Here is a 24708-nt window from a genome sequence, read left to right as displayed (position 1 = left end):
TACAATACCCGATCAAAAGACAAGCTGAACATGGCCAACCAAGAATTGGAGGCAAGTATTGTCGACTCGTCAAAAGAGGTGGAAGAGTTGGATGTTAATGCGATGAAGGAAGAGATGTATAAGTTAAAGCAGCAAATGTCTGAAATGTACCAAGCCTGGGCAAAGGGTCATCCACCACCGGTTTATCCCGCCAACCCTGCTTATATCCCACCATTGGCTCAACCTCAGGAACCTCCCACTGTGAACTCGTCTCCAGCCTTTCCCCTCTACCAACAATGTCACGGCACCACTTCCCACACATCACAAGCTCCTCCACTCAGACAAGTCCCGCACCCTCCTCCACCAATCACACTAGTTTTTATGGCACCTCCACATGCTGCATTACACCGATCTTCCAGTGAACCTCTGTTCCAAACTCACGACAACCAGTACTATCCCCCTAAACCCACCTTCAAAGTTTCGGAACCATATTCTTACACCCCTCATCTTGATCTCCCGGCGGAGACCGAGAAGCCACCCAAAAATCCCGAGCATGAAGAGATGATCAGAAAGGTCAAAAGCTTAGAATAATCGTTCAGAGATATGAGGGGGTTGGGAGGTCAAGTAAGTATGGCCTATAAAGATCTATGCATGTTCCCAGATGTTCAGTTACCAGCAGGGTTCAAAATGCCCAAGTTTGATCTGTACGACGGGCATAGTGACCCAGTAGCACACTTAAGAGGATTTTGTAGCAAGATGAGAGGAGCAGGCGGAAGAGATGAATTGCTGATGGCATATTTCAGCCAAAGTTTGAGTAGATCGGCATTAGAATGGTATACCAGACAAGATCACAGTTGGTGGTACACATGGGACGATTTGGCCCAAGCCTTCGCCTGCCATTTTCAGTACAATCTTGAAATTATCCCAGACCGTCTGTCATTAACAAAGATTGAGAAAAAGCCCGGTGAGAGTTTTAGAGAGTATGGATTCCTTTGGAGGGAACTATCCGCGAGGGTTGACCCTCCGATGAAATAAAGTGAGATGGTTGATTATTTCTAGCAGGCTTTGGAGCCCACTTATTTTGGTCATTTGGTGTCACCAGTGGGCAAGTCCTTTAATGAGGTTGTAAAATGGGAGGCATGGTTGAGGAGGGACTCAAGTCCAACAAGATCATGAGATATTCAGCAATCAAAGCGACTACCCAGGCCATTCAAAACGGTATCGGGGGTGTACTCGGGAAGAAGAAGAAAGAGGACGTTGCGACAATTGAGTCGGGAGCTTGGGTCGGATCCAGGAACCTTCCATGTTACTACAACCCGCCTCGACCCTATTACCAAACTTACCCCCACACTCCATATAGCCCACCACAACACTACTACCCACCGCCAGATCCCCATCTTTCCGTCCATCACGCACAAACTTATACCCAACCTCCTGCTCACGCACAATGGCGTGCGCCAGCTCCACAAAATCTATACCCAGCCCCACAAAATGCCCATCCACCCCCAAAAGCCTATAGAAATCCCCCTGGAATAGGTTTTCAGCCAAATCAAGCCTTTAATAATGAGAGGTTGTAGAAGCAGAAGAATTTCACTCCATTGGGGGGGCCCTCAAGTGACGTTGTAGGAAAACATGAAACAGCAAAAGTGGTTGTGTCAGGAGTGGCGAGCAAGCCTGTGGTAATTGTGAAGGGCGCCCGCACAGATCTTGTCATTATCAAACCGATAACTCAATTACCGATAGTCAATAGCAAGGCAGTCCCATGGAATTATGAACGAGTGACAGTGACTTACAAGGGGAAAGAGGTTAAAGAAGAAGTGTGTGAGACCCATGGTTTGACTCGACCGGGGAGATGCTTTGCCCCCGAAGAGTTGAGGAAAGCTAAGACTTCCAAAGATAACTCAGTGTTGGTGAAGAAAGCTGTGACCGAGGAAGAAGTAGAGGAATTTCTGAGAAAGATGAAAGTGCAGGACTATTACATTGTGGAGCATTTAAGGAAGACACCGGCTCAGATCTCGCTATTATCATTATTGATCCATTCAGACAAGCACCGTCGGGCTTTGATGAAGATCTTGAACGAAGCCCATGTTCTTGACAAAATCTCAGTAAACCACTTGGAAAAGATAGCTAACAAGATATTTGAGGTAAACAGAGTCACTTTTTCTGATGACGAGTTGCCCGTTGAGGGTACTGAGCACAATAGAACCCTCTATCTGACGGTGAAATGTGAAGATTCTGTGGTTACTCGGGTACTAGTTGACAATGGTTCCAGTGCAAATATTTGCCCTCTTTCCACTCTGAACAAGTTGAAGGTGGATGATGAAAGAATTCACAAGAATAGTATCTGCGTTCGGGGATTCGACGGTGGAGGGAAAGATTCAGTCGGAGACATAGTGCTCGAGCTCACAATAGGGCCAGTTGAATTTACTATGGAATTCCATGTGCTCGATGTGGTTGTTTCTTACAATCTGTTGTTAGGTCGACCATGGATTCATGCTGCCAAAGCAGTCCCATCTATTCTGCATTAAATGGTTAATTTTGAATGGGATAGATAGGAAATTGTTGTGCATGGCGAATATAATTTGTGTGTTCCCAGTGATGCCATTGTTCCGTTCATAGAGTTTGAATACGACAAGGGGCCATGGGTTTATCAGGTTTTTAACACGGTATCAGTAGAGAAAATTTCTGAAGGGAAGTGCGTGCCGACTCCAAGGGTAGCTGTTGCATCAGTCATGGTAGCCGTTGAAATGTTGAAAAATGGTTTTGTACCGGGCAAGGGTTTGGGTGCATCTCTGCAAGGTATCGTACAACCGGTTTCTCTTCCTAAAACTTGGATACATTTGGTTTGGGGTTAAAGCCCACATTTGCAGACGTGAGAAGAGCCAGAAAAATGAAACAAAGAGCATGGGCCATTCCAAAGCCAGTCCCGCGTCTTTCTAGATCATTTGTCAGGCTTGGTACTAGAAAGCGCCCAATGATGACAGTTCCCAGTTCGGTGGTTGATATGGATGGAGATTTGATGGAAAAGTTCAAGAGGATATTCGACGAACTGAACACGGTGGAAGCTGGAGAGGGTTCTAGCAAGGCGGATGCGCAATTTGTTGGGCCCGCTGCAAAGATTAACAATTGGGAAGCTACTCCTCTCCCTACAAGGAAGGAGTTTTAGTAGTTTGCTTTGATTTTCTTTCAGTTTATCTGGATTATCCCAGGGTTGTAGTTCAGATTCTATGTTCCGTCCGTTTGGATGTATAAGCCTTGTTATCTTTAAATTCAATGAAATGCAATTTCCCTTTTTCTCCCTTCCTGATAGTTTTATTTTGTTTTTCTTTTCTTCTTTGTACAGTTCTTTTTATGCTGGCTTCAATGATATGACATGCATGCGGAATCTCCAACCCAGTCTTAAAAGCCAATGTAATTCTGAAATAGTAATTTAAGAAATAGAGTGTGATATTGAATCGGAATATGACAAGGATGAAGCCTTTGAAGAGATTAGTAAAGAATTAAGCTATTTTGAAGAAAAATCCAAGCCTAACCTGAGTGATACAGACGCAATCAATTTAGGGGACCAAGATAATGTCCGGGAAACTAAAATAAGTATCCATCTTGAACCACAACTCAGAGAGGATATAATTAAAGCATTGTTCGAATATAAATATGTCTTTGCATGGTCCTATGACGATATGCCAGGTCTAAGCACTGACTTGGTGGTTCATAAATTGCCCACTGACCTGATATTTCCCCCTTTCAAGTAGAAGTTGAGGAAGTTTAAAACTGATATGAGTGTGAAGATTAAGGAAGAGGTCACCAAACAGTTTGAGGCCAAGGTCATTCGGGTCGCCCGGTATCCCACATGGTTAGCCAATGTTGTGCCTGTGCCAAAGAAGGATAGAAAGACCAGGGTGTGTTTTGATTATCGAGATCTCAACAAGGCAAGTCCCAAGGATAACTTCCCACTGCCGAACATCCATATATTGATCGATAATTGTGCCAAACATGAGATTGGTTCTTTTGTGGATTGTTATGTGGGCTACCACCAGATCTTAATGGATTAAGAAGACGCAGAAAAGACAGCATTCATCACGCCATGGGGAACGTAATGCTATCGGGTCATGCCATTTGGTTTGAAAAATGCTGGGGCAACCTACATGAGGGCGATGACGACCATATTCCACAACATGATACACAGGGAGATCAAGGTTTATGTGGATGATGTGATTGTAAAGTCTAGAAAGCAGTCTGACCATGTCAAAGACCTGAGAATGTTCTTCCAAAGGCTTCGCAAGTACAATCTCAAGCTTAATCCTGAAAATGCGCATTCGGTGTTCCGTCTGGAAAGTTGTTGGGATTCATAGTCAGCCGCTGAGGTATTGAATTAAACCCGTCAAAATTCAAAGCTATCCAGGAGTTGCCACCCCCAAAGAACAAGACTGAGGTGATGAGTCTGTTGGGGAGATTGAATTACATCAGCCGGTTTATTGCTCAGCTCACGACAACTTGTGAGCCTATTTTCAAACTGTTAAAAAAGATGATGCAGGCAAGTGGACAGACGAATGTCAGGAGGCATTTGATAAGATAAAGGGATACTTGTTAAACCCACCTGTGTTGGTCCCGCCTGAACCAGGGAGACCTTTGATTCTATATTTGACAGTCTTGGACAATTCATTTGGATACGTGCTGGGACAGCATGACATCACTGGCAGGAAGGAGTAAGCCATATATTATCTCAGCAAGAAGTTCACATCTTACGAGGTTAAGTACACTCATTTTGAGAGGATGTGTTGCGCCCTAACTTGGGTAGCCAGAAGCTGAAACATTATTTGTCATCTTATACTACTTAACTCATCTCTCGCTTGGATCCGTTGAAGTATATCTTCCAGAAGCCTATGCCCACGGGAAGGCTCGCAAAGTGGCAGATCTTGCTCATAGAATTTGACATTGTCTATGTGACCCAGACTACGATGAAAGCATAAGCGTTGGCTGACCATTTGGCTGAGAATTACGTGGATGAAGAATACTAACCTTTGAAGACGTATTTCCCTAATGAAGAGGTAATGCGCATTGAAGAGTTGGAACAGAGTGAAAGGACGGGATGGAAACTTTTCTTTGATAGGGCCGCTAACATGAAAGGCGTTGGGATAGGAGAGGTACTTGTTTCTGAAACAGGGCATCATTACTTGTTACAGCTCAGCTTCGGTTCTACTGTACTAACAACATGGCTGAGTATAAGGCATGCATTTTGGGTTTGAGGATGGTTGTGGATATGGGTGTCCAGGAAGTCTTGGTCTTGGGTGACTCGGACCTGCTGGTGCACCAGATTCAAGGAGAATGGGAAACTAGGGATTTAAAACTCATACCGTACCGGCAATGTTTGCATGATCTTTGTCAGTGTTTCCAATCAATAGAGTTCAGGCATATTCTGAGGATTCATAATGAGGTCGCTGATGCTTTGGCTACTCTGGCGTCAATGTTACATCATCCAGATAAGTCTTATGTAGACCCGTTGCATATTCAGGTCCGCGATCAGCATGCTTATTATAACGTGGTGGAAGAAGAATTCGATGACAAACCATGGTTCCACGATATCAAGGAATACATCCAGATGGGAGTATATCCAATACAAGCTACATGTGATCAGAAGAGAACAATTCGTCATTGTCAAGCGGATTTTTCTTTAGTGGGGGAGTTTTGTACAAAAGGACTCCAGATCTAGGGCTGCTGAGATGCATAGATGCTAAGTAGGCCACAACTATTATGACCGAAGTACATTCTGGAGTCTTTGGACCGCACATGAGTGGCTACGTGTTGGCAAAGAAGATTCTCCGAGCAGGTTATTATTGGCTCACTATGGAGCAAGACTGTATCAGTTTTGTGCGTAAATGTCATCAGTGCCAAGTGCATGGAGATTTGATTCATTCTCCACCATCTGAATTACATACAATGTCTACACCATAGCCTTTTGTTGCTTGGGGAATGGATGTCACTGGACCAATCGAGCCAGCAGCGTCCAACGGGCACAGGTTTATTCTGGTGGCCATTGATTATTTCACCAAGTGGATAGAGGTTAAAACATTCAAGTCTGTAACCAAGAAGGCGGTGGTTGATTTTGTGCATTCAAATATCATTTACCAGTTCGGGATACCGAAGGTGATCATTACAGACAATGGGGCTAATCTCAATAGTCATCTGATGAAAAAGGTATGTCAGCAGTTCAAGATTACACATCACAATTCTACCCCATACCGCCCTAAGGCAAACGGGGCAGTTGAGGTGGCCAACAAGAATATAAAGAAGATACTTCAAAAAATGGTGGAAGGTTCTAGGCAGTGGCATGAAAAGCTACCGTTTGCATGGCTAGGTTATCGCACTACTGTCCATACTTCAGTAGGGGCGACTACTTATTTGTTGGTGTATGGTACCGAAGCAATGATACCCGCAGAAGTGAAAATTCCATCCCTTCGAATTGTCGTGGAGGCTGAGATCGATGATGATGATTGGGTCAAAACCCGCTTGGAACAATTGAGTTTGATCGATGAGAAGAGACTGGCAGCAATGTGTCATGGCCAATTATATCAACAGAGAATGGCAAGAGAATACAATAAGAAGGTGCGTCCACGGATGTTTGAAGTGGGTCAGTTAGTATTGAAGCGCATTCTTCCTCATCAGGTTGAATCAAAAGGAAAATTTGCCCCAAATTGGCAGGGGCCGTTCGTCGTAACTAGAGTGTTGTCCAATGGTGCATTGTATTTGACAGATGTAGAAGGCAAATGTGTAGAAATGGCTATCAATTCTGATGCAGTCAAGAGATACTATGTATGATTTCTTTCTTTGATTGTACTTGTTTGTATTTGGCATGTCTCGAATATTGAAATGATGAAAGCATTTTGTTCTGCTAGCTAAACACTTTATTCCTTATCACCCCTTTTGAGCCTTATTTGTTTTCTTTCATACCCCTCTTTCGGAATCAGTAACAAATATCAGAAACACAAGCATAAAAGATAAGTAAAGGAAGGAGAGAAAAATAGAAATAAAAGAAAAGAGAAAGAAAAGAATGAAAAGAGAAAGAAAAGAATGAAAAGAGAAAGAAAGAATCAAAGGAGAAAGAAAGAATTAAAAGAGAAAGAAAAGAATGAAAAGAAAAAAGAGAGGAAGAAAAACAACAAAAGGGAAAAAGAAAGCAAAAAAGAGAGTAAAGAAAGAAAAAAAGAAAAATCACAACAACAAAGTAATTTCTATGACATGAACTACGTTCAACTTGATTTCTTTTAAGGATACATAGGCAGTCCCACGGTTCGGTCCCATCAAAGTAAAAATCTGAAAGTACCCAAACAAGAAACTAGGGAAGAAGTTGTGGTTATTATCAGAAATCTGATTCCGAAAGTTGTAATTTTTAACCCATTTGAGTTGTCTTGAGCCTTTTAGACCCTTTCTTTCCAACCCCATCCAAAGGCCCACATTACGGTCCAAAGAAAGACCTTCTGATCAGTCTTCGAGAGATGCCAAGCAAAACAAGTGGAGGCGATTCATATCAACGGCAACACTCTGGTCCAAAGAGGGAAAAGAAATCAAAAATGAGAGAGTCTTATTAGTGAAAATCCTCACGGGCATCGTAAGGCGACGGGAGTTGAGAGAAATCAAAAATGAGATTGTCTTATTGGTGAAAACCCTCACAGGCACCGTAAGGCGAAAGTGAGTTGAGAGATGAACAAATGAGAGAGGCTTGTTGGCGAAAACACCTCACGGCACCGCAGGCCAAACAAGGTCAAGGTTTTGGTAAAGAAATCAGATTATGGAAACTCTGAGGCAGCAAAGTATGGCAACTGGAAGTTGATTTGGTTGGACAGATTGGGAAGATTAATTCGAAATGCATATCATGATCATTGGTGCCAGCTGTTCCACTCAGATAAGTCTCTTTTCTTTTTCCCCTTCAGATAGTCTTCCAGTTTTGGATTTTCTTATCCTTAACTCTCTAAGTTATTGCATTTCATTTCTTTTGGGTATATTTCTCTAAGATATTCCCAATGTCAGTTCTTTTTAAGCAAATAAGAAGGAATTTCAAAGCTCACTACCAGCTTCAAGATTGCAAAGCACAGTGCGGCTAGAGCATACCAAAAATAGCATGATGTATAGTGGGATAAAGTGCCAGCAAAGTTTCACCAGCAGAATGATTTAGTAATTTCATGGGAGATGCAGAGGTTCAGTTAAAGGGGTCAGAGGTGTGAAACAACGGTTCGGGTACAGAACACTCAGGTCATCCAAAGTCATGGGGTTTTGAAAGTCAGTCGGAAAGTCAAGCGGTTCAGGGCCAGTTCGGGGAAGCCAGTCAAAACAAAATAATGCAGCGGAGAGACCTTCAGCAAGAATGCCATCAACTAACCACCACATTTTAAACTGACAAGTTTTTTTTCTTTGATTAAAACATGGGCAAGAAATTTTGGTTGTTTCGGAGAACCCTCCGTGGAGAAAGGCAGTCACCAAATAGGTTTGATTTTTTATTTTCAGGACCCTCCTGGAAAATGGGACCTAGCGTAAAGTTTAGAAATAACGTAATCTAGCATAAATGTATCCCAAAGCAATATAAGCAGGTTTAGAGGTTTGCATGTTCGATATAAGATTCAATTAGGAGTTTCCAGGACCGTCCTGAATAATGGGACTTAGTTTAAGATTTCAATTAGATAACAACATTTAGCGTAAGTTCTGTTGTAGGGTAGTATAATTCAGCCATAAAAGTTGTCACTCTTAAGATAAGACTTGATGTTTGATTTTTCAGGACCCCCCTAGATAGTGGGATGTAGTTATAAGACCTTCTTAGATAACAGGATTTAGCAGGAGTCACACCTTTAGAAGATATAATTTAGATTTTTAAAGCCATCATTTAACTAAGAGTTTTTAGGACCCTCCTGGATAATGGGACCTAGCTTTCAAATTCTTAGTAATACTTGATAACATGATGTAGTTTTACACTCACGTCTGTGCCCAGCCACCAAATTGGGGCAAAAAAATTTTCTTTGTTTTGTCTATTTTGTTGAAGTCAGGAGCCTACCTGGAGAGCAGGGAATACATTTCAGTTCAACAGTCAGGAGCCCACCTGGAGAACAAGGGAATACATTTCAAGTTAGCAGTCAGGAGCCCGCCTGAAAAGCATGAGAATACATTTCAAGTCAGCAATCAGGAGCTCACCTGGAGAACAAGGGAGTATAACTCAAGTTTTAGTTTTCAAGTTCTTATTGATATTTGGTAATGTGGTTCGTTTTATACTTACATATGTGCCCAGATACCCAAACTGGGGTAGAAAAATTGTCTTTATTTTTGTCCATTTTGTTGAAGTCAGGAGCCCACCTGGAGAGCAGGGAATACATTCAGGTCAGCAGTCAGGAGCCCGCCTGGAGAGCAGGGAATACTTTTCAAGCTAGCAGTCAGGAGCCCGCCTGGAAAGCAGGGAATACATTTCAAGTCAGCAGTCAGGAGCCCGCCTGGAGAGCAGGGAATACATTCATGTTTAGTAATCAGGAGCCCACCTGGATAGCAGGGAATACGTTCCGTTAAAGTCAGGAGCCCGCCTGAAGAGCAGGGAATACATTTTAGTTCATCAGTCAAGTGTCCACTTGGAGGAAAAAAAATATCTCAAAGTGTAGTTGGTAGTCAGGCATCCACCTGGAGAAATGGAAAGCATCTCAGATTACAATTCAATGAGGCAACAAAAGGATCCCACCGGGAGAATACAAGTCAACAGGGCAACAAGAACCGCAAGAGCAAGTTTGAAAATAGATAGTATTTTGTAATTCATAGATCATAGTCTAGTCTAGCATTGTTTTATTTTATCATGGTGTAATAAGGGAATGCAGTAAGCAGTAGCAGCAATAGCAGCAACAGTAAAACCACAGTTTCATGGTAGTCCCAGCTACCAAAACTTCCCAAACTACACTGACCTGATTCCTTTTCAGCCAAGGATATGAAGGCAATCTCAGAAGCAGGGTGCGGTCAACTCTTTCAAAAATGCTTCACATGGAGTATTCAAACGGGCAAATATTGCTTGTATTCGCTCACTTTATCTTTGCACGAAAACTCTTCATGTTTCCGGGCAAAGAGGGGCAGCTGTGAGCACGTGATTTTTGTCCTATATGAATTACTCCCACAAATTCAAAATAAAATAATTTCTTTTCATTATTTGCCATTTTTGTGAATTTTGTAGCATTTTCTGATAATGGTTTGCATTGATGTGTGCATTTTTTATTTATTTAATGAAAAAATACAAAAATACACTGCATTGGCATTTGGGATATAATTTTGAATTCTTGAATTAATTGATAATTTAGTATTTTATAAAAAATATAAAAATCACAAAATAGTTATTTTTGCAATTTTAATTTTAATTGTTGAACTTTGGTAATTTTTCCTTTAATTAGTTTCGTAATTATTTGTGGTAATTATTATTTGGATTTAATTAACTCACCTTGGTAGGTCAATTTGATTTTTAATCTTAATTCAAGGGTTTCACGTTTAATTTTGAAAAAAAAAAAGAAGAAAAGAAGAAAGAATTAAAAAGAGAAATGAATTAAAAAGGAAATTGAAATAAAAGAAAATCAAGTTTGGTCTGTTATAATTAAATTTTCCCCAGGCCCAAGTCTTAAACACCCCTCACCCGTCCAAAAATGGCCCAAACCCGTCCCAAACTCGGGTCCAACCGGTCCACCACCCCCCCCCCCCAGTAACCGAAACGACGTCGTTTGATTACCCTTTGATCACGGCCATTGGATCTCCTTAATTTATAGGTCCGGAACTGGGGAGCTAATAATATATATATGTCCAAACGAACCCTACCCCCTCTCAGAACTCCCCCACGCTTCATCTCACCCTTCGCCTGAAACCCTTACCCAAAACCCTAACGCCGCCCTGAAATCCCACCGCCTCATGCCGGCGGCGACGGTCCCAATCAACACCAGATCAACACCTCAGACTCCCCTTCACCTCCCCTTTCCGAATCTTCACTTCGTTTCTTTCAAATCTGTCCGGAACGCCTCGAATCTTGATTTAAAAGGGAAACCCTAGCGCCGCTCTTGTTCTCTCCAGTGGCGGCGCCACCTCTGTTCAACCCCAAATCTCACCCAGGAAACCACCAGCCTTCCCTCAGCCCCAATCCACCACCATTTCTCCTTAAATCCTCACCAAATCGGCCTGTTTTTGAATCTGGAAAAAAAAAATTCGTCAAGCTTTCCAATTTCTTTGGGTGATAGGGCTCGAAACAGGTATTAATTGTTTGTTTTCGTTGAGAACATACAGATAATACTTGTTTTGAGTCAAATCGGAGCTGTTCGAAGGTTCGTCAGTTCTGGTCCGAGATTTTCCATTATGTATTTTTCCTGTTTTTACCTTTCAATATTTAATTTTTACTTTTGTTCTCTTTTCATCTTCTTCTACTCTTTCTTTTATTTTCCTGATTTTTGTTTTTCATTTTTTCATCTCTTCAAATCATCCGTATTTGCATGTTGGTTTTAAAACTTGTTTAATTAGTATTTGTCTTCTTTCTTTTAAGTTTCTTTGGGCCCAGAATTGCACGAGTCTTTAAGACTTTGTAAAGAAACAGTTAAAGGCCTCTGAGCTTTCAATTTTGAAATGAAGCTTCGATAAAGCCAAAAGCCCAAGAGGGGATCCGACCTGAAATAACAGACCCATAACATTTTGAATTGGGTCAGCCTAACCCATATTCGTCTGGTTCAGAAATAATTACAAGGGTTTTAAGGGTTAGTTTAGGAAATTTAGGCTAGGGAATCTTATCTAACTGACTGGGGAAACTTCTAGAAAGGTGGGTTTGGGGGCTGTTCTGAAAATCTGATTTTTAAATTAGGGATTGAATAGCAAAAATAAAAATTCCAAAAGGGTAAGAATGCAAAACCAAATTCATTTAGGCTGCCCTAATGCCTTGCCTATAAAGGCATTCTTACTTGAGGTTCAAGTCATATTCTGGGGGAAAATAGAGGAAAAATCCGGAAAACAACTAAACAGCTGAAATATTTTTGTAGAAAACATTGTTTCATTGGGTTTAGTTTTGAAATATGAAATCCTCTTCTTTCTGAATCAATTTCTTGATTATTTGAACTTAGAAATGGTCTGAGACTTGGTCATTGAGATTGGTTTAGAGGTCTGCTGGTTAGATTGTGCATTCAAAACTGTTGTCTGGGCTGTTTTATTCTATTTCTAGGTTTGAAACTGGTTAAAAATTGTTGTTGACTATTGCTCTGTAGCTACTGATCTTTTATCCTTTTCTTTTGTTTCTTTTACATCCAGGTACATGCTCCTGAACCTCTATTGCTTGTGAAGTTTAACTTGAAGAATGAAATGAAAAGCATAAGTTAAAAGCATAGCATCAGTTTTTGTCGACTCCTTCATATTTCTCTTGATTTGTTTTTTTACCTGATGTGTTATATCGCCTAAATTGAGTTCTAGTTGGGATAAGTGTGCTTTTTACTATTGTATTTAGCTTGAAATTATCATGAAAACTTGGGGAACAACTTGTTTATTTGAATGAGTAGTTAGACTTTACATTCGACCATATTAAATCTCGTAATGTGGATTGTAGTGGATATTTTCTGCTCTGTAGTTCATTAAAACTGTTTGCGGTGTTTGGATGTTGCAGTGTTCATGAAATTGGGTAACTGAGTGTTTTCTCTTAAGTTGTGGGTGTATAAGATCATGCTAAGAAGAAAAGGATTGGTCTAGGTTGCTTCAAAGGGTAAATGAATGCGTTGATTTACTTTCGGATGGCGTGTGAACATGTTTAAACTCAGAATTGGTATTTGAAATTCCAAATGCTCAGTCAGTCGATTTGGGTTCGAGTCATTAAAAGGCAGAAGTAAAAAAAGTTGTTAATCCAATGGCAGGTTTCATATAGTTTTACGGAGTTTGCATTCCAATTGGTTTGGCACCCTCAATTGGGTTTTGAGAGTCGGGCTTATAGCTGACTTAGCTAATGAATGTTCCATCTGATTCATTTGTGAGCATGTATAAGTGTGAATATTAAAAATGCCGGATGATTAGCTAGTTAGTTAGTTAGTTAATATTCTTAAGTAACTATCAGTTTAACTCTGTGTTTGTTTCGTCTTAGTTGGTTGGGCAATTTAATTGAATCTGCATGATTGTTTAGTTCTGAAGATTGGGCTTAGTGTTGGCCCAGTTGTTAAAAGTCCACTTCATGTGCATGTGCCATGTCATGGACGCCTTTTTTCTATCAAGAATTGGGCTCATTTGAGCCCAAGCCTGAATGTGTTTGCAAATAGATTATTTCGCCTTTTGGACCTATTTCGTTTTTCAAAAAATGCAGTTCTTCGTTTGGTTGGTTTTGTCGTAATAGCAATTTTTCTTTTAGGCGATTCGAACAATCAATTAGAATCTCTTAATCTTTTTTTCTTCTTTTTCTTTCTTTCTTAATCAACTAGATCCTAAAAATAAATTTGAGGCAAGCCATATTAGACGAGTTATAATTTATGGACATTAAGACTAATTTAGAAATACCTTTATTAGAATAATTGGGGCATGTCATGCCAATTGAAATCCTAAATGTGTGGCCCTCACTTACTTATTTCTTTTAAAATCCTTGGAACTCGGGGCGTGCCATCTAGCAAATTTCCGTGGCCCTCGCAAAGTTAAAAATGCATAGTTGCTCTAGGCGCGCCATTCTTATAACATTTACCTTCCTAAAATCGGGTGTGCATTTCATGCGACCCAAATTCAAATCTTAAAGCGTTGAATAAAATATGTTTATGATTGCGGGTGCATTTCATGTGGCGCGATCCAAAGACGTGTTTTAAACAACGTTCAATCTTCTTCAAAAATTTGAATAAAAGGGGTAAAAGTTAAAACCTGCACATAGGTTCATAATTGTTTAAAATTAAATAATTAAGCTGAATATAACAGTTGAGCGACCGTGCTAGAACCACGGAATTCAGGAGTGCCTAACACCTTCTCCCGGGTTAACAGAATTCCTTACCCGAATTTCGGGTTCGCGGACATTTAAACAGAGTCAATCTTTCCTCGATTCGGGATTTTAAACCGGTGAATTGAGACACAATAAATCTCCCAAGTGGCGACTCTGAATTTTTAATAAATAAATAATCTCATTTCAATTGTCCTTTAATTGGAAAAACTCCCTCATACACCCCTTTCCGGTGGTGTAGGTAAAAAGGAGGTGTGACAAATTTCCTTTTTTGATTCCGTATATACTACTTTCAAAGTCCATTGCAAATGGATCTTGTATTTTTTCGCATATATGTATAAAAGAAAACCTCGCGATTTTATTTCTTCTGCACTTCTTTTTGCCTTGAATTTAGCCAGATGAACCGGTCTTTGGTCGGTACGACCTTTTAGCATAATCTGGCATTTTAGCTCTTATGCTTTTGCTCTTAGGCATATTTGGTCAACTGTTTTGGGTTCAGTCTCCGAGTCGGGTATCGACTCGAGCTTATTCGACCCTCAAGTTTTTGAATTTCAAGCTAGCCCTTAGTCTCTTACACGTTGGGTCGGTATGACCTTTTGTGTGGTCTGGTGACATTGGCTCTTACGCTTTAGGTCGGTACGACCTTTTATATAAGCTGGCGTCAGTGGCTCTTACATATCGACCTTTTATATAAGCTGGCGTCAGTGGATCTTACGCTTTGAGTCTATGCGACCTTTAATATAGGCTTTATTTTTACCTCGATAAGGATTTGAAATTGTGTTTTCCTGAATCTTTGACGGTTTGATAGAAACCTCGATTGTGAGTCATTATATGGCGATGTTCGAGCACCTCTAGAGGTTTGGCTCGGTGGTTGAGTATCTCAAAGCATGTATTTAGGAGCTGACATGGTCGAAGCTCTTTTCCCTATGTCGAGGGTAGCATGTTTAACTGATTCTTTTTGAAGTGTATTCGAAGTAATTGAAGGCCTGTGATTTTGTAGAAATGGTCAGGCGTCCCCAAGCCACGTTAGCTTGGCTGGTACAGCCTTGTGACCGTAGTCATTTGTGTTTGACCGCAGCCTTTCAGTCCCGAGTGAAGTAGTTTCGGCGTCTATATCGAGGGTATGCCTTTTTAGGAGTCTTATAAGTTCGATATATAGCCTTAACTTTGAGATCGGGTTTATTCCTTTACTAAGGTCTTACAAGTTTTACATGCCTTTGAGGACTTATAGTATTGGATACTTGGTACAAGTATGGTTCATGCCTTGCTTGAGGTCTTATAGATATTGTCACTTTGTACAAGTGTGGTTCATGCCTTGCTCGAGGTCTTACAGATATTGTCACTTGGTACAAGTGTGGTTCATACCTTTCTTGAGGTCTTACAAATATTGTTGTTGCCTTATATAGGTCTTACAAGACCGAAGCTACCGACACGTGGTCTTATGGCCTCGGGTTTTGATAAGTCAATGGGGCTAGCGATTGGCAGCAGTCCCCGAGTCGTCGAGGGTTACTTGGCTCGGGAGCCATTACTTGTAAACTTAGTATTGCCTTATTGAGGGCTTGCGATTTTGGAGTTTCCGACCCGAAGGTCATGTATCCTTGAGTTTTCGGCGCCAGTCCCCAAGTGTTTGGACGTTTTTGGCTCAGGAGCTGTTTTGTGATCTTGATGTTGCCTCATTGAGGACTTACGAGTTAGGAGCTCTGACCCGGGGGTCGCATTGTTTTGAGTTGTTGATGCCAATCCCTGAGTGTTCAGGACGTTTTTTGACAGAGGATCCATTTTTGCAAAAATACCGAGTTTCTTTGATTACTTGGTACAAGTATACACGTTTTTGCTGTTACGGGTTTGGTTGTTCTATGCGTACACGGTTCATTTGACCATTTGGCCTGGTACATTATTTTCCTATCGAGACCCCACTTACGCATCTTGGCTTCTTCGAGTAGGTGACCTTCTGGGAGGATGCCCCCTAGTATTTGAGGTTAATTGCGAAAGAAGCCTTGAATACTCGTTGGGTCTTCCTTAGGTAGCATATAGATGTTGCCTCATTAAAAACCTTGCCGGTAAAACCCTTCTTCGGATAAAAACTCGGTCGAAGGAAAAGAGTGCAATGCATGCTCTTAGGACCTAAAGCCTTCGAGTTGGAAAGTGCTCCGACCGTTTCGATCTGATACCCGCGTTCACGTTAGTATAAAATGTAAATGAAAAGGGAGATGACCATATCTTAGTGCTGACGGCGCTTCGGACCTCGATGTAATTCGATAATTTGTTATGAGGACTCGGTACGGTCCTTCATTTTCTTTTATTCGAACGTAGTTGAGAATGTAGCTTGCTATCACTATTTTATTGCTTACTTATCCTTCGGCTCCTTTGGTGGTGGGGGTATTGGTGTTGGTGCCACATCATGCACCGCGAACATTTCCTTTGTTGCATGTTGCTCCCCGTAGACAGTTTTATCCCATCCTTTGTAGGGAATTTCATCATTTGATGGAGGGTGGATGGTACTGCTCTCATGCAGTATAATCACGGCCTTCCGAACAAGGCATTGAATCTCATATCTCCTTCGATGACATGGAATTTGGCATTTTGGGTTGTGTCGGCCACGTTGATTGGGAGGGTGATTTTCCCTTTCGTTGTTTCGCTCGCCATATTGAATTTGTTTAGGACTCGAGAGGAGGGCACGATTTGGTCAAGAAGTCCGAGTTGCTCGACCACCCTCGACCTGATACTGTTGGCCGAGCTACCTGTATCCACAAGTACATGTTTAATTTGAAATGTATTTACAAGGAAAGAGATTACCAGTGTGTCGTTGTGGGGCTGAGACAATGTCTCGATGTCCTCATCGGTAAATGTGAGAGCGTCCTCGGGTATGTAACCACGAGTTCGATTTTCTCCGGTGATGGATATTTTTGTTCTTCTTATCATGGGATCCTATGGGGCATCGATGCCTCCCAAGATCATGTGGATGACATGTTGCGGCTTATTTGTTTTGTTCTTCTTGGTTTCCTCTCTTTCCCGAAACTAATTTTTGGCTCGGTCGCTGAGGAATTCTCGGAGTGACCTTTGCTAAGTAGTTGTGCTACTTCTTCTCGGAGCTGATGGCAATCCTTGGTCCTGTGGCCATGCGTGTTGTTAAATTCACACACTAGGTTATGATTTCTTTGTGAAGGATCTGATTGTACAGGCCTGGGCCACCTGGCATCCCTGATTTATTGATGGCAAACACGATGTCTGAGACATCGACATTGAAGTTGTATTCCAACAAGCGAGGTGCCTCTGTTGGTCCTGTGTGCCTATCGAATCCAGCTCTGTTGACGAGTCCCCGAGGATTTTGGCCTCAGTCCATCCTTCGATCGTTGCGGGGCATGTTATACCTTGGGGCTTTTCTTTTATCTTCAGTGTATGGTTGGTATCTTTCCTTGTTTGTCTTTGGCTCCATTGCCAGAAGCCTGCTTGGGTATACTGAGCCCGAGGGGGCTCCTAGTTGGTCGTCCTCGACCCTGATTTTTGATTGGTATCGGTTGTGGACGTCCGACCAAGTCACGGCGGGATATTCAACCAAATTTTGTTTCAGCTGCTTCGAAGCAACCGAGCTTCATTCATTCAGATCTTGAGTGAAGGCTTGTACTGCCCAGTCGTCGGAGACCGGTGGTAGTTCTGTTCGTTCTATTTGAAAGTGAGATACGAACTCTCACAGCATCTCGTTCTCCCTTTGCTTGATTTTGAAGACGTCAGATTTCCTTGTTGCTAATTTGATGGCACCGGAATGTGCCTTTATGAAAGAATCTACCAGCATGGCAAATGAGTCTATAGAGTTAGGATCTAGGTTGTGATACCACATCATGACCCCTTTAGAGAGTGTTTCCCCGAACTTCTTTAGCAAGACGGACTCGATCTTGTCGTCCTTAAGGTCGTTGCCCTTCACTGCACAAGTGTAAGCATAAACGTGCTCATTGGGGTCTGAGGTTCCGTTGTACTTAGAAAGGTCTGGCGTTCTGAACTTCTTCGGAATGGGTTTCGGGGCCTCTTCCTGTGGGAACGGCTTCTGTACGAACTTCTTTGAATCCACACCTTTCATGATCGGGGGTGCGCCCGGAATTTGGTCGACCTTGGAGTTGTAGGTCTCGACCTTCTTGCCGTTGGCTTATATATTCCTCTCACCCAATTCGATCCTCCTCGTGAGGTCCTCGATCATCTTTACGATGGAGGGGTCGATTGTCGACCCGTTGTTGCTTGATCTCTCCGGTACCTGCTCGGCTGGGGAAGCCGTTCCTGGTGCTACCGTGCTGGGAGTTTTCTGGTGACTTTGCAGTTGAGCAATCGCCAATTGTTGTGCCAGTAACATTTCAAAAATAATGTGAAGGCTAACCTCCCGTTCTTCCCTAGTCGGGGTTTTTTGGACTTCTCATTGCTCTTCTTGGTGCATGCTCCTGTTGGTGTGGGAGCTTATATCGACGTGTTGGGAATCGCGCGAGACCGCGTCCACGAGAATTGGTTCTGGTGCATTCCCAAGTTTTCGTGGTGGTACACCAACACCTGGAACATCCACACCATTCTCTCCATGGTCCTCAAGATTGTTGTTTTCACCTCCATTTACTGAGTTAGACATTTTGACCTAAAATCGAAGATCTTGGACAAGAAAAAGTGTGAAAGATAACTTGTGTTATGTAGTGAAACCAGCAAGAAAATAATCATTATTATTTTTAGCCCCACGATGGGCGCCAAACTGTTTACCGTGAAAATGGTAATAACAATTAAATTTGATTATGAGGTTCTAAATATACGTGATCTATTTTTATGCTAGTTATAAAGCAATGGATGCTAAGTAAAAGGTGAGAAATCAAGATTATAACTTAGGGACGGTATGATAATCGAACCAAACAAATGGATATTGGGACTTCGATCCGTCGTTTATAGGGCCTCGGGGTCGAGCTGGGTGACCATCTTAGAGCGATCGAGGGGGGACTAACAGTTATGAGAGCTAAAAAGATGGTTTTTTATGATTAATAATAGGCAATAATTGATGAACAATAAATAGAACATAATAAATATAAGCAGTAAATGAAGCAATGAGATCAAGAGAATATGTTAGAGAGCAGAGAGAATGTTCTTGTGTATTTAGTATTGAGCAACAGATGTCTCCAAAATGGCAAGGATCCCCTTTATATATGAGGGGGAATTTCAACATAGTACAAACACATTAATTACAAATATATGGGCTGGTACAGCCATTTAATGTCTTGATTCATTTTTGGACTAGTCCACTAGGTTTTGTTAGCCCTGTTTACATGCCTTGGGAACTCCCCACTATCCCATGATAATCGCTAGTTTGTAGTGCCTCGAGGTTGAGCGTCGATAGCCCTTCGGGGGTCAGCCTCGAGCTCTTGAAATGTGCTTACGAGTCATCATAATGACAGAAGATTGGACCCTCTGATTTTACCGTATACACAAAGCTAAAGACTCCATCAAAAGAAAATGAATATATACATACAAATACAATATACGAAGATTAACTATTACAATTATTGGAAGTTTGTTCATGCAAGTTGATATCTAATTTAAACATTTCTCAAACTTTTTTTATTATTTGATTAATTCAATGAAGAGGATGGGTATCCAAAACCCAAATCAACCAGTTTGAAACCTAAAGGATATCATAAATGTATTTATCAAATGACGAATGGGTCTAGATCCCAAGAGGACCAAATTTCAAGGGGAAGTCGAAGAAAAACAGAAAGAACAACAGTTAAAAGTTAGGGATCAAATTCCAAGAGGATCCCCATCAGATTTGCGAGATACAGGAACAACTCCGACAGGTTCTCGACCAAGCTCCACAATGGTCGGACAACACAGAGCGGGGAAGGAAGAGAAACGAAAAACCATCCCCAGCAGGAATATCAGCCCCAACAAACAGTATCATCCCCAGCAAGTTTTATAGCGAAGTAGGGCAAAGAAAAGGGAAAAACCATCCCCAGCAGAAGTGGCACGACCACTCTCCCTGTTTTAAACTAACAAATTTTTCTTTGATTTAAAGCAGAGAAAGGAAATATTATTGACAGTAGGAAGACAGGGTCACAAGGAAGATTATCAAACTGGGGCAGAAAATTTTCTCTCATTACAAAAATTTTCTTGAAATCAGATAGCCATTTGGGAAAGAGAGAAGATAACACAAGTTTTGAAGGAAGTAAAATCTCCAGCAGTATACGAGAAGGGAGATACAAGTTTTAAAAGAAAAGCAATCTTGGAAGAAGCAAGATAACTCAAAGTTTTAAAAGTAATGGCCTTTGAATCAATATCATCCCCACCATTGTTAAGAGGAGGAAGATAATTCCCCAGTAGTGTTATTCCCGGCAGGTTTCAGGGAAGTGAAAGCACCAGCTTTAAAGGAAATAGTCGTGGAAGAAGGAAAATGACATATTGGTGAAATAAAATATCGGTGTTGTCCCCAGCAGTTTGCAGAGGAATAAAACACCAGTTTTGAAGGAAGTTGTTGACGTCAGGAGCCCGCCTGGAGAATGGAGGTGTTATTTTAAGAAATTGTTGAAGTCAGGAACCCGCCTGTAGAACGGAGGTTGTTAAATTTGAAGTTGGAGTCAGGAGCCCGCTTGTAGAATGGAGGTTGTTAAATTTTAAGTTGAAGTCAGGAGCCCGCCTGTAGAACGAAGGTTGTTAAATTTTAAGTTGGAGTCAGGAGCCCGCCTGTAGAACGGAGGTTGTTAAATTTTAAGTTGGAGTCAGGAGCCCGCCTGTAGAATGGAGGTTGTTATATTTTAAGTTGTTGAAGAAGTCAGGAGCCCGCCTGTAGAATGGGGTTGTTAAATTTTAAGTCAGGAGCCCGCCTGTAGAACGGAGGTTGTTAAATTTTAAGTTGGAGTCAGGAGCCCGCCTGTAGAATGGAGGTTGTTAAATTTTAAGTTGAAGTCAGGAGCCCGCCTGTAAAACGGAGGTTGTTAAATTTTAAGTTGGAGTTAGGAGCCCGCCTGTAGAATGGAGGTTGTTAAATTTTAAGTTGAATTCAGGAGCCCGCCTGTAGACCGGAGGTTGTTAAATTTTAAGTTGGAGTCAGGAGTCCGCCTGTAGAACGAAGGTTGTTAAATTTTAAGTTGAAGTCAGGAACCCGCCTGTGGAATGGAGGTTGTTTATTTTAAGTTGGAGAAGTCAGGAGCCAGCCTGTAGAACGGAGGTTGTTATATTTTTAAGTTGAAGAAGTCAGGAGCCCGCCTGGAGAACAGAGGTGTTACATTTAAGAAGTTGTTGAAGTCAGGAGCCCGCCTGGAGAATGGAGGCTGAATTATTTTGAAGAAGTTGTTGAAGTCAGGAGCCCGACTGGAGAATAGAGGCTGAATTATTTTGAAGAAGTTGTTGAAGTCAGGAGCCCGCCTGGAGAATGGAGGCTGAATTATTTTGAAGAAGTTGTTGGAGTCAGGAGCCTGCCTGTAGAACGGAGGTTGTTTATTTTAAGTTGGAGAAGTCAGGAGCCCGCCTGTAGAACGGAGGTTGTTAAATTTTAAGTTGGAGTCAGGAGCCCGCCTGTAGAACGGAGGTTGTTTATTTTAAGTTGGAGAAGTCAGGAGCCCGCCTGTAGAACGGAGGATGTTGTATTTTTAAGTTGAAGAAGTCAGGATCCCGCCTGGAGAATGGAGGTTGTGTCATCTTTCAAAAGTAAAGTTGGAGTCAGGAGCGTCCCCACCTGCAGAACAGAGGAATACATTTCAAGATCAAATCAGAAGTCAGTAATGAGGAGGGTTACAACAAAAAATCCCCAGCATAACAAGCTTTAATGTAGGAAGCAGTGTCCCCAGCAGACAGAGCGGAATGATAAAACTTGTGTTCAGAAAGGCAAAAGGCCAGTGTCATCCCCAGCAGTTTTCGAAAGAAAAACACCAGAGGAAACACAAGCCGACAAGAAAGCAAGGCAACTAGAGCAAGTGGAAGATAGATAAGATTTTGTAATTCCTAGTTTAGTCTAACTTCTTGTTTTCTTTTGGCACGGTGTAATAAGGAGATCGGTAAGCAGTAGCAACAACATGCAGCAGCAGTAAAAACAAAATTGCAGTTCCATGGTAGTCCCAGCTACCAAAACTTCCCGAACTACATTAACCTGATTCCCTTCTAGCCAGGGATATGTAGGAAACCTTTGAAGCAAAGGTTCGGTTAAATCTTTTTCAAAAATGCTTCACATGGAGTATTCCAACGGGCAAAAATCGCTCGTATCCGCTCACTTTATCTTTGCACGAAAACCCTTCATGTTTTCGGACAAAGAGGAGCAGCTGTAAGCACGTGATTTTTGCTTCACGAAAACTACTCCAAAAGAAATCAAAAATAAATCAAAATTCTCTTGGTGTACAATTGTTAGGATTTGGTGGCATTTTTGATAATTATTTGTGTTTTGCCCGTAAATGTTTACCTTGTTGTAGTTCATTGAAAAATACAAAAAATACATGTTGCATGCATATTTAGGATTTAATTATGCATTTAGGAATTAATTAAACCATCATTTGGCTCTAAAAGGAAAATCACAAAAATATGCGTTTATTTCTATTTGTTGTCATTGGTTGATTTTTATTTTAAGGTTTTAATTTGTGTGTTAATTGTTGTAAGTGTTAATTAATATTTGTGTAATTTTATTTTTGATTTTACAATTTAATTAGGAATTGTTTTAAATTAAATTAAAGAAGGAAAAGGAAAAGAGTTGAAAAAATGAAGAAAATTCGGATTGGGCCAGTTTTTAAAAGAGAGTTCAGGCCCAAAAGTCACACGCCCTACCATGCCCAGGTCTGTCAACCCAAAGACCACCAACGACGTAGTATAGGGCAAGAGCTACATCGTTTTGATGGTGCCCGGTCCAGTTAATCTCAAAAGACAAACCAAACGACGCCGTATTGGCATTTTCCATCTGGACCGTTGATCAAACAGATCTAACGGTCCAGTTCAGTTCTTTCATTAAACTAAACGACGCCGTATGGTTGTATTTGATCGGGGCCGTTCATTGCTTTTGATCTAATGGCTCCCAGGCCTTCCCTCATGACCCGACCCACTCCCATCTGAGACCGACCCAATCCCCACTCAATCAAAACGGCACCGTTCCTTTAAATGAAGAAATCCTGGCCATCAATCTCACTTGATCCAACGGCCAGGATCCATCCCTCCCCTCCGTATATAAGGCCAATTCTCACCACACGCCCCAAACCAAACACCCCCCGCCTTTGCCCTGTTCATCGTCTCTTTCAGAGACAGACCCCAAACCCTAGCCGCCCTGAAATCCCTCCGTTTGAAAGCCGGCGGCAACGACGCCGGTGACCACCACCTTAACACCCTAAGACCATCTGACCACCCCCGTTCCAAATATGTTACTCGTGTGGTTCGAATCTTTCCCCATCTTCTCGAATCTTCATTTGAAGATTCGAGCCAAACGGAAACCTACACCAGCCAACCCCAAACTCACCCCAAGGCACCCCCTAACCACCCTCGTTACAGATCTATTGGTTGCTCACCTCGAATCACCCTACAGCTTCTCGAATCTTCAATCAAAGATTCGAGCAAAACCTAAACCTACCCCAACCTACCCCAAACTCACACCAGATGTCCACCAGGCCTCCCTCATACCCTAAATAACTTTTGTTCCTTCGAATCTGACCAGAACTGTTCGAACCCCAAATCAAACCCCTAAGAACCCTAGCAAACAAGAGGGTGAAATCTGTCCCAACTAAAGGAGGGTTTGGGGTCTAACCGACTTTAGTCAAAGTGTTCTCAGTTGAGAACACTCGATTAAGGTCAGTTCGACCTCAAAAAGTTCGAGTTTGAGTTTGATTCAGGGTTGTCCATGTCCCGAGTTCTAGAGGTATTTTCCATTTCTTATTTGTCCCAGTTTGTGTTTGTTTATTTTGTTTATCTGTTTAGTTTAGTTTTTATTGGTTTTTCAATTTCTTTTGTCGATTGTCCAGTTCCTCTCCCTCAGACCTTTTATTTGGTCGAATTTGTTTCTGTTCGTTGTTAATTATAGGTTGTGTAGTCGATTCGAATAAATTCGTCGATTAGTTTAGCTTTATTATAAATCCTTGTTCTTGTCATTGCTACTTGAATGGCCTGATTATCTATTTTTGAGTAATTGCTGTCAATTGTTGTAGGCAATCGTTTAATCAGTTATCATCGATTAAGTCTAGTTTTATCAGTAGTTTCGTAAAATGATTTAAGGTCGAATGTTGTGTGTGCTTGATCTATGGACATTTAGCTTCAGGGCATTGTCAATAGGCTGACAATGAACCTGCATTCATGCTCATTTTTGGTTTAGTTTCAATTTCAGTTATAATGATTCTGTTGAGTTCTATGTTGTGATTCAAATTCAGTTCATGAGATTCAAGGGGAACTCAACCTTAATCATTCAGTTTGTTAAGAGAATTGGTTATAGCTGTTAATCAAATTAGTTTTGGTTAATTGTTTGTTAAACAGATTTCAGAATTAAGGTTTTAATACAATTAAATAATTGTATTAGGAGGCAGTAATATTAAGGAGTTTTCAGGGATGATTTAGGAATGAAATAGTTAGGATTATATTTTAGTATTAGTGCTTTGTTAGTGGGGTATTAATTAATACACTAATGGGGAACAAAAGGGAATGGGGGGACTGAAAATAAGGAAAAGCTTCCTTAGTGGGATTTAAAGTGAAAAAAATTAGATTTTAGTGGAAAATTCTAATTTGAACAAGGAAAAGGGTCGGGCAGTATGTTTGAGAGGGGGGCAGATTTGTATAAAAGGGTGTTGGGGACTGACTTTTAAACCTGGGGAGAAGAGAGAGAATTTGAGAAA

The sequence above is a fragment of the Nicotiana tabacum genome, chromosome 18 (genome assembly GCF_000715075.1).
Source record: "Nicotiana tabacum cultivar K326 chromosome 18, ASM71507v2, whole genome shotgun sequence".
Taxonomy (NCBI): Eukaryota; Viridiplantae; Streptophyta; class Magnoliopsida; order Solanales; family Solanaceae; genus Nicotiana; species Nicotiana tabacum.
The sequence above is the reverse complement of the archived record's forward strand: the minus strand, read 5'-3'. Positions refer to the sequence as shown.